Below are 15,990 nucleotides of genomic sequence, written 5' to 3'. Positions count from 1 at the left end.
TCATCAAGTGTCTTCTGCGTGCAAAGCATTGAGATATAAAAGATGTACGCAACACCACTGCTTACTTCCAGAAATCTAAATGTTCCTGTTTGGTAGCGGGGATGCGTCTGGGCCAGAGGGCACTGAAGAGGGCTTGGGAAGTGGTTCTGGCTTGAAATGGCGAGAGACACATGGCTCCTGGTTCTAGCAGGCTCCTTTGTATTGCAGTCTTTGTGAAGGGCGCCCCCTGGGGTTGTGCAGGGCGCAGCCAGTGTAGTTGTATGCAGTGGTCCTAGATGGTGATTTGTGCGTGCGAAGTCTTTTAGTGGAGGCCTCCGAATGTGCTTTTGGCATTCGATTTTCCAGTCATCTACTCGGCACCTTTTAATTCTCAGAGCTATTGTAGGAAGTATGGGGAAGCAAATTTGGTGGAAGGCGCACCCTTGGTCCTCGAGATGCATGTGCCCTGGGAATATGCACCAGACAAGGATGAAGCGTCTGTGCCCTGGAATCAGACTGTCTGGATTCAAATCTTCGCTGTGTCACTGTTAGCCGTGTGACACTGGACAAGCTGCTTAACGTTTCTGGATCTCGGTCCTTACCCTTGAAATGAGCATAATGATAGCACTGATTTAGAGGATTGCTGTGACAATGAAATGGTAAAATGATGCCTGGCACAGAGTAAGTGCTCAATAAATGGTAACCATTATACTTGTTAAGAGAACGATTTCAAGGTAGAAAGAGAATCATTCCAAGGTGTTGGCTAATTCATTCAGTAATGATGTTGTGCAGATTGTAAACCCAACGCTAAAGGAATTCAAATCAAGGAAGAGATCACCAAAGACTGATATTAGGAAAAGAATTGTCATACGTCCTTGCATTTCCAGCATGCTCTGTTTCCCCCTCAGTTTGTGAGATTATATTCTGTTACTGTTTGGGGAAATGTGAGCAGGATTCGTCACCAGCAGAAGAAAAATTGGAAGACTCTCAACATCTCCATCTTGTTGAATTATTTATCGTTTCTTGCTGAGGAGCAGGCTCATTGCTTCTTGCCCTGCTGTAGGTGGATTGGATTTGATTCTGTCCCCATGCAGTCTGGTAAGCTTATTTTAATAAGAACAACTTAACTTTGTAACTATACAGTGAGGCTTTCATGTCCCTCTAGGACATTCTGCACTGCACGCTCTGAGCTAGCACGGCTCTTCTGATTATTTCGGGTGAGGAAACTGAGTTATCCTCCCTAGGAGGGCTTATGTGAATAATCTTAGAATTGACATTTAAATTCAATCAGCACTTTTTTTTTTTTTTGCATTTGTCAAGTGCCAGATACTGTGCTAGATGCCTTTGTGTCTGTTATTACATTGAATGCTCAAAATAATCTTATGAGGTAGGCATTATTATTATAAAGCTATTTTAAAGAGAAGAAAGCCAAAGAGAAGGTAAGTACCTTGCCCAAGGTCACCGAGGTAGCATGTATTAGGAAACAAGATTTCCAGCTCTGTTTTCATACTCCACACCCAATCCTAGCATGCTTTGCTGCTCGAGGCTGTACTGGTTGGCAGCTTTCTCCCTCCTTCCTTCCTTCCTTCCTTCCTTCCTTCCTTCCTTCCTTCCTTCCTTCCTTCCTTCCTCCCTCCCTCCCTCCCTCCCTCCCTCCCTCCCTCCCTTCCTCCCTCCCTCCCTCCCTTCCTCCCTTCCTTCCTTCTTTCCTTCCTTCCATCCTTCCTTCCTTTTCTGTAATTTTATTTTTGTAGAATACTGTTTCTTAGCTGTTAACAAGATAAAGTATCAGGGACATTGGATAAAATTAATCATGTTTGAGTTTTCAATGCAAGCTAGAAAATAAAAAGGAACTCTGAGTCCCTGGACTGTGCCGGGCATGTGGTAGCCACTATACACACGCCTTTCAGCCTTTCTTCTATAGGGCGGTTTTCTGTGCTAGGCGTTGTTATCCCCACATGGCAGGCAGGGAAGTGAGTCTTTGAGAGTCCACGTGACTTGCCCTCTAGCTGTATAGCTACAGTGAGTGGTGGAATCAGAAGTTGCAGACAGGTCTGCCTAACTCCAAATCCTGTCTTTTCTTGGTTGCATTCTTCGCCCCCCCTCCACCGCCCCTGCCCAATGAAGCGTTAGCTTTGGCCAGAATTTGGAATATAGGAGATAGGTGTTTAAGAGGAGGCATAGGGGAGTTTGCCCGATGGCAAAATGAGGAACAGTTAAGGACTTGGGATCTGAGCAACACCTCCCTCGTTGGTACCAGGAGATGACCTGGACAATGGAGATCATGTAAAGATCAGTCAGAGCATCTCAGACCACAGCCCTAGACTGTGCCCTGCAGCCCCATCGGCGAGAGCCCCTGCATTCAGCCCGCCTCACGCTGGCCGGTTCACGACTGCGGTTTCCCTCTCCGCTGACCTCCTGTCTCCCCTTCTGAGGATAAGATGCTGTTTACTTTCCATCCTAAATGATTGTGGTTCTGCCAGCTGTTACAAAGTCAGCATGTTCCAGGCTCCCATGTTAATGGCATGGGGATTAAAACTAAAAGCAAGTGAGCGTTTGACAATAAATGAGTTGATTAGAAGTGAGTAGTGAGTGTGGAAGGGTGTGTGCGTCTCTCGCTAGTTTATTGACTCCGATATTTTGGGCAAGTCTTTAAACTGTGGTTTGCCTCTGTTGTGCCTGCTATAAAATGGGAGATAACGGTAGCACGTGTCTCTAAACACTCAAAGGTGCTGAGAGGTTAATGACTTAATGCCTCAAAAATTCTTCAGGCTCCATGGCCAGGACCAGAGATTGGAAAGGTTTTCTTCCTAAACCTTATCAGACTCCTCTCCTGGCTCTGAGGCTCAAATCTTAGAGGGGAATTGGGAGAAGAGTAGAAGAAAAATTGAAAAAGGAGAGGGAAAAAGAAAAAGAATCATGAAGAGAGGAGGAAATCAGCAGGCTGCCTTCAGGAGTGCTTGGCATTCCCTTGGATAAAGAGAAGTTTCCAAGAGAAGAAGCCAGGAGTCTGTTCACACTTATTTTGCAAACCTCTATGCTTGCATTACTGCTGTTTGGTGAGAAGTAGCTAAATTGTGTCAGTTTTCTAACTGAGAGCCCTTCCACGATCTGGGGTGGACAGTGGATTTATTTTTGGAAATCTGTGAGTCCTCAGATTAGACCCTGGTGCTTTCCATGTGTCTCGTTCCCTCCCTCTTCTCTCATGTCATTTCTGGCCAGAGCGATGCTTTAGGGCCACACCTGAGGGTAGAACATCATTCGTCCATGGGGCAGATGTCTAAGGACGACAGGGAGAATTTGACCTTGTTCTGCGGGACAGTTTTTCCCTTTAAGACAAAGTCAGATCTCCTTCCACGGACTCCTGAAGCCCAGGTCCAGCTCTGCCTGGCCACCGCGTTGTCCCCAGATCCCCACCCTGCCTGGCGGCCATAGGGTGAGGCAGAAGAGGGAGCTGAACGCATTATCTTTTCTAATCAGAGGGAAACATTTTCGGCTCTTAAGTTTAACAGTTTTTCACAGGGAATCAACAGCATTTTTATCACAGGACCCTGGGAAGTCCCTTTTATTTTGTTTTATTTTTTTCCCCATGTCAATCTCTTTCACACAAAGGACTCTAATCAATCTTTGCTTTCTAATGGAATACCAGACAGCACAGCAAGGACACTTAGAGACCTTCCCTCCCTGCCATTTTGCCAAGATGCCGAATATCTTAATGGATTAAGGACATTTCCGCAGCATAATTTTGTGTCTCAGTTGTTTGTATCGTATGAAACCTGGGTTCTCCTGTGTCAGATTTTTTCCTCATGACCGGGAGCATTTCTTACACGTCCCTCTGTGCTCCACGGGCCGTGCATGACTGGGGTGAATGAGTATGATGTGTGGGCACCGTGGGAACGTGGGAGTCCCTGGGGCCGACCCAGCATCACATTCCTGGGTCCCCACTGTACGCTTGAAATAGGGCTTCTCTCTGACTGCTGTGAAGCAGAAGGTTTTTCTCCCTGACAGAAGGATAAATAGATTTATGAAGCTGTTTTTTTTTTTTTTTTTTTTTTAGGTAACATAGAAATCTTCTTAAACCACCCCCCTGTGCAAAGTCAAAGATGGCTGCTCACAGGATCCACCGCAGAAGTCTCCCGCGCACCCAAAGCCTTGTGGGTAAGTGCCGGCCAAGAGCGTCTGTGCGCTGAGGTCGCCAGAGGAAGAAGCAGTTGACCTCTGGCGTTTGCTTTGCGACTAACAAAGAACTAGGGGGAACTCTTCTGAAATGTTTGCTTCAGGGGACCGCTGTTGGCTTCTCTTAGAAAATCTGTTCAACCTGAGAGCAGAAAAGTACCTCCTTTTGATTATTTAAAAAAAAAAAAAAGGAAGACTTTCCTAATGTCACATGTAGGCAAGGTCATGTCCTTCTGCTTCCTCACCTGCAGGAGGTGACAGCTCCCCTGGCAGGAAGGGCAGGGCCCATCCTCTCAGGCAAAACTGACTTTCTCCAACAGCTGAGCGGGTAGCGGGGGACCGTGGGTGAGGCAGAGAACGCCTCGGACAGTAGCCATCATGCACCACGTAGGGCTTTGAGGCCAAATAGCTTGATGCATTTCTTTCCTAGAAATGATTTCATTAGAAGAGAACATGTTATGGTAAGACAGGAAATAAGCATTTTAATGGAAACTGAAGATAAATTAAGATTAGAGTAAATCACCAAGAATGGTTAAGGAAGTGTGAAAAGGAGCTAAATTATACCTGGGGGGTTATCACTTTATGCATTTAAGTCCTTTTAAAGCATCTTATTCCTCAACGTGGCTACACTGGAGAGCTCTAGTAACAGCTGGAAAGTGGGACTCTTGAGTGGACCTGTATGTTCATATTTTCATGTCAGGTGTAACATGCTTAAAGTAAGTCTGCTATTCAGATTACGGGGTAACAAAAGGAATCCCCACTCACTTGGTGGCATACACCCTAACTGCAGGCAATACATCAAGGAGGAAATACATAGCTTCTTTAATTCCAAATCCAAAGTGATGATTCGGAAGCAATGTCATAGACCCAGAACTTAACCTTATTGCCGTGCTGAATACCAGCAACACGACATCTACAATTAGAGTAATAAGGAGGGAATAAAGGACTTGGGCATTTTCTCAAGGCTGCAGCTGGGACCCTGCCTCTAACCTGTGGAGACGAGAGTGTCGGGGCCTGCTCCGTAGAACTGTCCCAGCCTGGGTAGGTTTAGGACGTGGGGTGGGCAGAGGTGGCCACGCCTCGCTGGAAATGCTTCTTAAGTCGGTGTGTGGTATGAGTGTCCCCACCAAGGAAGGAAGGGTGAAATCATTAGATATGCGGCTTTTTCCCAAATGCTTCCAGGGAGCTTTGCTGTTTTCACCTGGGGACACAGGTTAATGCAGTTTCCAACCAGCTGCTAAGTGCAACCCAAACCCCGGCTTTTTTTAAGTACTCAGTACTCACATAGGCAATAGATATTGGCACCTCGGGAAATACCTCGAGGTAATAGACCTCATTTAGGAAAAAATTGAGAGAACGTCTAACTATCTCTGAAGTGTTGATGTGGAAATCCCAGCGTAATGCTCTATTACCTTTTTTTTTTTTTTCCTCTTGATTCTTATTTGGAGAGACTCCAATGACAGGCAGCAGGAGTGCAGTCCTACTTGATACTCATTAGAGACGTTAGGAGCTCAAAAGACAAATAGTCCCTACTTAGGGACCACGTCTTTTGGGTGGCCCACTGGATTGAGGTCAGCTGTCATGAAGGGGGCCAGGGAGGTAGAGTGGGCTGCTTTGCTTCTTGAAAGTAAAGTGAATCACTCCGTTGCATTGAATGACATGTGTTCTTGTTTCTGGGTCTGTGTGTGTGTGTATTTATACATATCTCTTTAACATAGGAAAATAGCGACTGCAACTTGAGCTAGGAAGTCCCCACATCTTGGGTTCTGTTTCCAGCTCTTTTTGACTTTATAGAAGGACCTCGGGCTGGACATTGACACATGCTGTTCACCGGCTGTTTCAGCCTGTTATGAGGAAAGCTAATAAACTATAATCACAGCGTCCTAAAAATGTCAAGCTGTTGTCCCTCGGGCCTCCTGTAACTATTCTCATCTGCAAAATGGAGCTGGTAACTTTGCGCCCTGCCTTCCTTACACAGATGTTGGGAAGCTAGGCAAAGAACATCTGTAAAGCAGTTTTAGATTTTGGAACATGGGAACCATAAATGATCATAACAGCTATTTATCATGAGAGAGGAGATGACGATCTATTCTATACTTCAAGCCCCACTTCTCTCGTCTACTGGAAAATAGTTTTGAGACCACGAGTTAAGGAGGAATAGTGTATGCAGTGCAGAATGAGGGAGGGGATTATGACCTAAAAGGATGCCATCCTGGGTGAAGAGTAACTCTGAAAGAACGTGGACGTGTGTACCAATGTAAGTATCGGTGTGGCTTATAAAGAGGGAGTGCTGTTGAGTCTGACACAAGTATATGTGAGGGATGGCCGGTGCCAGAAATCCAGGGACTGTCTTGCCTGTGACCTGAGGCAGTCTGAGTGGGTTCTGCTTTGATACCTTTACTAGGTCAGGGATGACTTTGCAGGGAAGGTTTTAAAAAAATGAAAATTATGTCCTGGGTAAACACCAGAGAATTCTATGAAGGTTAAATCCTAGAGGATCATGGAAAATGTCAGTGTGGACCAACTAGCTAATATTTTGATTAGACACTTTTTCTTTTGGTGCTCATCCAAGGAGATGCCCAACAGTCACTTTCAAGCAAGTGGGCAAGTTTTGGGAGAGCCCATGCTGAAAATGGTTAAGTAAGTCAGTTGTTTCATCTCTCTGGGGTTCACGGTCTCATTTATTTGGTCTTCAAATACATGCAAAGTAAACATTTTTATTTAATGTACTCAACTCAGTGCCTTGTGGTACCCAAAGCACTGAGATGAAAATGGTGTCTGTCCTCAAGGAGCTTGCAATTTAGTAGGGGACTTAAGACTCTCCCATCATCTGTTAATTTCTCCAATTATATTAAAATTGTCTCTTGCCCTTTCCCTCCATTCCCCACTGACATTCTCCAGTATCATCCTCTGAAGGGTCCCACTGTCCCCTGAAAGCATCGAAAACTACTCCAACGAAGGAGGCCCTCCTGACACCTACTGTAGGTAGCCAAGACCCCCGGGTCTGTTCGTGGTCTGCCACTGTTCCTGCCCCAGCCATGGCTTCTCGCTGCCACATGGTGCCACTGTTGAATGCTGGCAGAGGCGAGAGTGGCTTTTTTCAGGAGGGTCATTCCCAGATGATTCCACTTCTTAAGCGTTATACCTTGTGGCCTCTTCTCCTCATTGGGTTTCTAGCTGACAGGCCTCACTGCCCAGTTCTTTGGGGTTTTTACACGGTCCTCTTCCCCACCTCAGAGGACCTTTGCCAGGAAAGTTCAGGACTCAGATACTGCTGGGCTCATAGACCCTTCCTTTTTCCAGTCCTGGGGACTCACTCCACTTGCTTTTCTTTTCAACCCCCAAACACTAGAGGTTCCTAATCTCTCCATCCACTCCCCATTGCCCTCTAAGATGACTTGCCTCTAAGATGTTCCTAGACCTCAGAACCACAAAACTACTGCTCCCCTTCCCTTGAGGGAAATGCCTTCTCTATCCCAGGATGAGTCACTCCCCAGAGAATGAGCAGGAATAATCTCTAGGTCCCCTCTTGCTAAAGTAGTGAAAAGCAAAACATAGGTTATATCTTCAGCAGGACGCTCTGCTACACATATTAAAAAATAATTAAAACTAGGCAGAATGCAATAACTCATAAGAGAATTACAGAGAAAGCGCGATGGGAACACAAATTAGGGCATATAATCTGGAGTAATCTGGGAAGACCAGATGGGGGAGGCGATATTTGTGCTGGCCCTTGACTTGCAACAGGATTTTGACAGGTGGATGTGGCGGAGAATGGTGTTACAAGCAGAGAGGGTAGAGTAAGCCGATGCACAGGGGTAGAGAAAACGTCGGCCATATTTGCTGACCAGTGGTGGGTTGGTGCTGGTGGTGGGGTTTGTATGGGGGCCACGACGGAGAGATACGGGAGATTGACGTTTGGGGCTTAGAATGTCCTGCGAAGGAATACAAACCATAAAAAGACGTGGCCAAAGCCCTGTTTTCCTTTCACATTGCCATATCTCTTCTTGATCAGCTCAAGCCACATGCTAATCAAGTCATAAACAAAGAAACCAGACCAGCCAAAAACAAAAGTTGAAATTGGGTTGTCTTGATGTAGCCCAATCCTACATTTTTATTAAAAACAACCACAAAGTTCCCAAAGAAAAAAGTTAAACTTGTAGATTTCGGTAAGGTGAAATAGAATGTTTGAGGCATTTCAGTAAGCCACTGAACTAATAAGTCTACTTTTCTCCATCTTCAAACAATTTTTGAATTGTGTAAACAGTCAATACTTCACTGTTATGTCCTTGAACTGAGTCCTTTCAGTTTCAGAAAGAGACATTTAGAAGAAACTGACACAAAAATTTCTTCCTTAAATCACCTTGTTGAAGTTTCTCCAGGGACCAAAGTCGATGATTTGTCAATTCCTTTACTCTTAAAATAAAAGGCATTTTCATAAAAGAGAAGGTGATGGACACACCAACACCTATTCAGGAGGGAAAATAGTCACAGGTAAAAATGTCATTTATCCTCTTCTTCACGGTGCGACACAGTCTTACATTCAAAAGCATCCTGAGAGGAAGATGACGTCCACAAGGGAAAAAATAATGTTACTGTCTTCTATTTGTACAGCTCTGTAAGCTTTTTTCAGGTGACTCAGAATCTCATTTGCCCCCCGTCACAGTCCCATGAAAGGAGGTAGGGTATAGATTCTCAGTTCTGTTTTACAGCTGACAAAACCAAGGCCTTGAGTGGTAACAGAACTGGACCAGTGTGAGTGGGAGGGGAGGCAGATGTGGAGATGGGGGTCTCTGCAAGCTCATCGGGCCACCCTCTTCCCTCTACGCCCCAGTGGTCCTACCAGACTGTTGCCCTACGGGACCGCAAAATTCCTGGAGGGTGGGGACTGTATCTTAACCATCTTTTGATCCTTCTAGAGTGCCCTCTGCCTAATAGGTGTCCAATAAATGTTAATTAAATAAGTGCTGTAAAGCCTGAAGTCTAAATGGCTCTAAATTAGATTTTCAAAGCTTTCTGTGCCCTCACAGATTTTTATTAAAAAAAAAAAAGAAAACCCTTCGATTTCTTAATCTGGCAATGAAGAAAGAGACTATTAGTTCATTTTGTTCCCTGGGATATTCAGAAACAAATACTGAGAGCTGCAAAGAGGCTGAGGGTTATTCTTAAGATAAACAGCAATAATGAATGAATCTAGAATACAATTCAGTCTCTTGTTTACATACGCCTGTTCCTTCTGGCTCATGGGTTTTCAAATGACCTTTCCTAGCAAAATCTGGAAATGAATAGTCTTTTCTTCTTTTCAACCAGTTCCTGTATTTCCTGAAGTCAGTTACCATGTGTCCTTTGACAAATGAGTTGCAGGAGTGTTGACCTTACCTTGAAGAACACTTTCTCCTGTATTTTCACTCTCGCCCACATGCCACTTTTTTGTCTTTGCCAAGTTGGATGTAGATAAGACCCATCCCCTCAATAATTGTGAGGCGGACAGTTTTTTTTTGTGGGATATATGTATATTTTTTCTTTAAGTGTTTGTGGGGAAGGGGAAGGGGAAGGGGGGATTTGGTGAGGAAGGAGCTTGTCCCAGTGGATGAGATAAGCTGTGTCTGAGCTGCAAGACACCAGGAGGCTGGTTTTGGGGGGGCAACAGTTGAGGGACATTGCGAGGCTGTCACGGTTTGAGACTCTAATTAGCTGTACCCTTTTATAGCTGCCCTGGACATCCATCTACTGCTATAGCCTAAAACCAAGCATCAATAGGGACTCTACAGTTTTCATATTCCTTCATTTATTCTTTAAAAATAGAATCTATCATGCATATTATCGATAATTTGAGAAAAGCATAAAGAATAAAACATTTATGCCAACCTCACCACCCCAAACAACCATCTGTAAACACTTTTTGTTCTCATTTTTCCCCCAGGCATAAATATTGAAGGGTTTCATCCAAGGTTGTTATCATACTGTGTAAATAATTTAGTTAATTGCTAATAGATGCTTGCATCTGGAGATAGAGTCCCAAACAAAATAAAGTCTTTGCTCTCTCTGCCTCTCTTTGAATAGATTCCTAGGAAGGAAGCGAGGAGGTCAAAGGGTATGTTTTAAAGGAGATGTAAATTTAAGCTGGGGTGTGGAGGAGTGGAGTTTTCTTTGTACCCACCTACCCTCCATATTAGTTTATCAATTCATTCTTTCCTTTGTGGTGTGGGCAACCAACATGCAGCGAAGTCCTATGCAAAGCCTGGGCGTGTAGCCTGGAGCAGCTCTGGGGAGCAGGGTCGCCTCGGGCCAGAGGAGCCCCAGGCTTGCAGAGCTGGATTGCAGTCAATTCACCTGGAATCTCCCCTCACCCTGGTGAGAGCCACCCAGGAGCCCAGATGGGATGAGAGGCACATGGGCAGCCCTGGGGTTCATGGTCTCATTTACTGATTTGGAGATTGTACATATCTGACCTTGGGAACTCTTCCCCATAAAGAAGCCCAGCGTGATTCCTTTCGTTACTTTGGCTTGGGCAGACGTGGGTCAGCAAGAGAATCAGATTCCTCCAACTGCCTATACCATAGTCGACCGAGGGCTTCCTCTTTTTGTCCCTGTTCTTGAGAGCTTATTTTCTGGAGGGGAAGCCATACGTGAAGCAATCACAAACAAATAAATTGATTTCTCTAAGCTGTTATTACAGTTTAGGTGTTAGGGAGGAAAAGTACAGGGAAGTCCTGAAAACATATCATAAGGAAAATCATTCCGCCGGGGGTGGAGTGGGCTGGAAAAGTTACTTCAAGGAAGTTATTACTGAATTGTATTCCAAAGAATGTGGAGGAACTTGTAGGTGAAGGTGGTGTGGGAAGGAGGGTGTGGAGATGTCCCTGGCAGATTCAGCAGCAGGTGTGAGCGCCAGACCACAAAGAAGCAGGTCTTTACCTCTGCAGGTCACCCAGGTACGGCTGGCTTCGTCAGTGGACGGAGTGTCGGTCAGGAAAGTGGGGGGACCAGCCCATCCCGGTTTCAGTGTTGACAGCCCCGTGTGCTGGGAATCTTCTCAGTCCCCTGTAAACTCGGATGGCTGGTCGCCCTGAAGGTACCCTCTGCCTCAAACTAACAAAGCTTCTGAGTGTCGAAGCCTGTTTGTTCAGCACTGTCCTGGTCTGCATTCCTTTTTTAGGATGGAAATACTTCTGGAAAACGGCAATGCAGTTAGCCACTCACCTTTTAGTATAAATTGGCGTATTTCAATTCTAAATTCTTTCCCAGTTAGTCTCTGGCCAGGGAAGTGACAGTGATACCTGGAAGGGAATGGGAACGTGGAAGAAGTTGTTTTTAACACCCAGAGAAAAAAAAATAAGGGCTTGATGAAGACATGCTTGACCTGCATCATTAGTTTACCTGTGACTAGGTTACCTTAGGCCTATATTCTCTGTGTCTTGACTTTTATCTAAGAAATGGGGATAGCAGTAATTCTTGTTCAGGTAAGAAATCACAAAGATGGTGGGCCCGTGGTACTTTTGGTTGATGGCATGTGGCAGCAAGGACCTTCATTTTCTGTTCTCAATTCCAGGGAACTCTCTCTCAAAGTTGTCTTGGTATCCACTTGCGAGAAGCGAGTCACAGGTGGAACAGTGACAATAAAGGTCTTCCTGCGTTTTCAAGAACCTGAGGACCAATCACATGTTAAGGGCCTGCATTTGTGCAGCGCTCACAAGGCACTTTCACACATATTGTCTTCTTAGAGCTCTACAGAATTTCGAGGAAAAGTAACAATAACCAACATGTGTTTGGCACTTCCTCTGTGACAAGTTCTATCCTAAGTGCTTTAATTGAACCTTGTCATTTAATCCTCACAGTAACCCAGCGAGGCAGGTGTTACCATCGTGCATTTTACACACGGCAAAGATAAGGCTGGAAAGCTTGTGCACCTTGTCCAAGGTCAGACACCTAGTCCATGTTGCAGCCAGGAGTTGAATCCAGTCACAGTGGTGCTGGAAGCAGCTCCAGTGCGGGGATGGTGTTGTTACCACTCCCATCTTACAGCAAAGGGATCTGAGGCTCAAGGTACTTGGGTCCTGTGGAAACCCTGGTGTTACAGAGAGGCCAGACCTCTGGAAACTCAGAGGCCCTTATATTAAAAGGGAACTCTGATTCCCCCCCACCCCCACCCCTGGGCCCCAGGCTTTTGTGCAGGATGACGTGTGCATTTTGTTTTATATCAAGCAGCCAGTTGCCTTGTGTAGGGGAAATCAATCCAAAGTTCATTAGAAGAGGAAAAGAGGAGGGGACAGAACAGCTCTTGCATTTGTAGTCAGGACATCATCCACCCCAGAGAGGGTGGGCAAGGTGAGGCTGGTCCACAGCTGCATAGCAGAGGGGAGGTGCCCTGGGATGGGGGACGATGAACTTGAGGAAAGGTGCCGAGGCAGGCTATTTAATCAATGGTTTCACTCCATATCTTGGGTTTAGTTTGAACGGACATAGCTCCCTTTCCTCCCCTTGGTGGATCAGTTGATGAGGGAACGATCTTGGTAGAACATTGAGTTAGAAAGGAGCTGGATTCTGGAACACGGGAGTCCGTGAGCACACCTGAGTGATTCCTTTCCTGAGCTTGGCAGGACTGTAACTTGCAAATCTGGTAGGTCAGTTGCAGGGGACCCCCCACCCAGTGAAGTCTCCCCGTTAATTCACAGCCCAGACACAGCCTCCCTGTTACAGTAAAGCTCTCAGTTACCCTTCCAAGCCTCCTAGCCTGAGCATTTGGAGGCTGGTTAGATTTGACAGTGTTTAATATTAGCCGACCTACATTTTATTAAGGAGATAAACCTTGAGAAAGAGAAGGAGAAGCTCTTTTGGGATAAATTCTGTAATATGCCAGGTATAATTTGGAGGCTAGCTACCGTCATGAATCATCCAGACCATTTCCATGGAAGATTGACAGTTGGGTGTGTAGCCCTTTAGAGAATCCTGATGGATAAATATTTGGTTCGCTTTCTGTGGCTATCTCCTGGTTTCCGACTTCTGTTAGTAACGAATATGGGAGTGAATGAATGCCTGACCTCTGCTCAGTTTAGTCATGTGTAGACTGGATACTACAGCACTATGTTTTTCAGGTGAATTCAACCCCCCTCCCCCCCATGGAGTTAACTTGTCCAAAGTAAACTCTCAGAAGCATAATAAAAGGCTGTGTTCCAGGTTTACAGACTCTAGGTCCTAAGGACTTCAGAGAGCGTTTGATTACCGCTGGGAGACGCCTACTAAGAGTCCCCCAAGTGTCCTCTAGGAAGAGATGCCTCATCATTTAGGGAGATGCCCCATTCGACCCTTTGCCCTTTGCTCCTTTCATTAGTTTTTCTTTCTCTCTTTTCTGAAAAGAAGCTAAGTGAAGTTTTTCACATTCCTCCCCAGTGTTGGGTACCTGCATGCGAGTGGAGCAAGGGTAAAGGGGGTAGGTTAAGTGGAAACAAATGTGAAGGTGACTGTTTGCCGGTTCCATGGAATGAAATTCCCAGGAGGCAGGCAGGCAGCCCGTCCAGGGACAGTGGAATCCGCTGAGAACGACGTATCAGCGTCAGCTCGGACGTCCGGATAAAGAATTGTCAGGACTTGCTCTTCTGTTTTTTACCCCTCTGCCAGCATTGTGTTCGTACTTTTATTCTCCAGTAAGCCCTTCATTTCTAAACACCTATTGTGTACATCACAGGGTGTCCTGGGCCCTGTGGGGGGCACCTTGGCTCTACCCCACAGAAGCTTTAATAGAGTTCAGGGTTTTATTTTCGCTTTTAAAAATAGTGTTGTGTGGTCTTGAGACGGAGTGAATAGTTCAGCTAATAAATTCCTGAGACCCTTCAGCACAGAGGTGAGGGCCCCATCTCTCACACGTGTCTCCGACTCTTGACCTGTGTAGCCCTTTGCCACACTGTGGCAGAGCCTCTTCCTATTAATACCAATTTATCATTATTCCATTTAAATGTTCTTTTTCTTGTCCAAGAGAAAGAGACAGAAAGCATCTGCATATCGAGTACTATTAGCTCCAGTTGGTGTCTCAAGTGCGAATCCGTCTGACAGCCCCATTTATTATATCTGGGTAGGTTTTATTATGGAGACTCTCACATTTGAACTTTCCCTCTGTAAGATATGAAAGAGTCTCTCATGTATGCCTATCTTGCTTTAAAAACAACATTTTGAAATACAGGGGAGATAGCAGCTATAGATAACATTTCAGTTATAATAAGAGAGGCCAAATGTTAGCCAGATTTAAAACAATAACAACAATAAAGACACTTAGAAGTGTTATTCGTTATTAAGCCATATGGTCCATGTTACAGCGCTGTTCTTTGTTCCCTGCCTGTGTTGTCAGCATTCATGTGATTGTTGTGATTTGTCGTGTCCAGTGCATCACACTTTTCTATACATTAGGCTGATAACTCTGGTCCTTTGAAGAGCAGTGTCATGATCTGTTTCCCTCTGGGTGGGGCTGGCCATCGATGTTAAAATGTGTCATTGTTAAAACAAACCGAATTAATACTGCCACTGAAACCACACCCCCCCACACACACACACTCCTCTCTGTCGATTTACAAGTCAGCCATGTGAGGCTAAGTAATACATTGGGGTAATAACTACATCGGGGTAGTTATGGGAAACATTCAAAGAATTGACCTATCAGCTTTGTTCACTGTAAGTGAATGAAGACTTACATGTAGCACATGTTAGTGTGCGTGTTGCATGTGTCTCAAACAGCAGTGATACTTAGTAACTATTGTTTCTCCATCTCTAGTTCTTTGATGAATAAAAGAATGACTCTGTTCCCTCCTAACTTTACTGGATCAGGTGGCTCAGCAGGTGCTGTCTGTCATCCCGAATCCCGGGACACAAGCCCTCAGCTGAGGCCTGACAGCCAAGCAAGGGTCACACTGGGTATTTTCTCCTTGCCTTCCCTCCTTACTTGCCCTATTTTTTAAATGAGTCCCAGTACTCAACACCAGGAAACAGGAACTAAAACAGGGCTCCCGTTCAGCAGACTGGTGGTCAGCATGCAATTGTTTATGTAAATCTGCACAAATCCAATATGTTTATTTTTTTATGTCAATGTGTCTTAACATTTCCTGTGCGAGAATTTTTTTTAAAGCAAACCATTTGCATGCTATAAACTTGATTCTTAAGACATTCTAAAACTGCAGGCCTCATATTTCTATGTCAATTAAAATAAAAAAGTGTAGAGAACATTTACGAGCATTCCAATACTCATGGGCCTCTGTTAGTTGCAAATTAAGATGGTATTCTTTTCCTGCTCCTTTATGGGCCTCTGTCAGATTTCTCTGGGTCTTCAGTCACCTTCACCTAGCTCCCTCTGACTTAGTCGATCACCATCTCCTTTATTCTTTTGTTTATGGTCTTTGTGTGCCTGGAACACCTACTTTTCCCCAATCCACTACCGTCCTTGACTTTTACTATCTGAAGACCTTTCACACTGTTAATTTCAATTCTTTTTTTTTTTTTTGCCCCCTCAGTTAAAACATACCTACAACACACACACGCACACGCACACACACACAAACACAGAGTTCAGGATACCCCTTAGCCTAGAGGAGAGATTCAACATATGTTGAATCAAAGATAATTATAAAGTAAAATGTGATAAACATTGTGGGAAAGATCAAAGCCCAGTGCATGTAAAGGTGGAGAGATTTAATGGGGAAAGTCTTCTTTTAGAAAATGTATTTTATTCTTCCTATAAAAATAACACACGTTTAGAGTGATGTCAGCAAGAGGGCTGATAAGGAAGCATCAGAGCATTGTTCTCCTACAGAGACACATAGTTAACAATGATATACAGACCAGAATATGCTT

The 15,990-nt window shown here is 44.9% G+C and overlaps 1 pseudogene across 1 annotated transcript in view; it reads left to right on the top strand.

Annotated features, from left to right (window-relative positions):
* The window catches only part of LOC307189580 (glycerol-3-phosphate phosphatase-like), a 228,944-nt pseudogene that overhangs the window by 16,962 nt on the left and 195,992 nt on the right, over nucleotides 1-15,990 (top strand). The window contains exon 2 of the transcript XR_013831751.1: nucleotides 4,037-4,137. The product of XR_013831751.1 is annotated as a glycerol-3-phosphate phosphatase-like (transcript). The remainder of the gene's footprint in view (nucleotides 1-4,036; nucleotides 4,138-15,990) is intronic.

Source organism: Stenella coeruleoalba, assembly GCF_951394435.1.
Source record: "Stenella coeruleoalba genome assembly, chromosome: 7".
Taxonomy (NCBI): domain Eukaryota; kingdom Metazoa; phylum Chordata; class Mammalia; order Artiodactyla; family Delphinidae; genus Stenella; species Stenella coeruleoalba.
The sequence above is the reverse complement of the archived record's forward strand: the minus strand, read 5'-3'. Positions and strand labels throughout refer to the sequence as shown.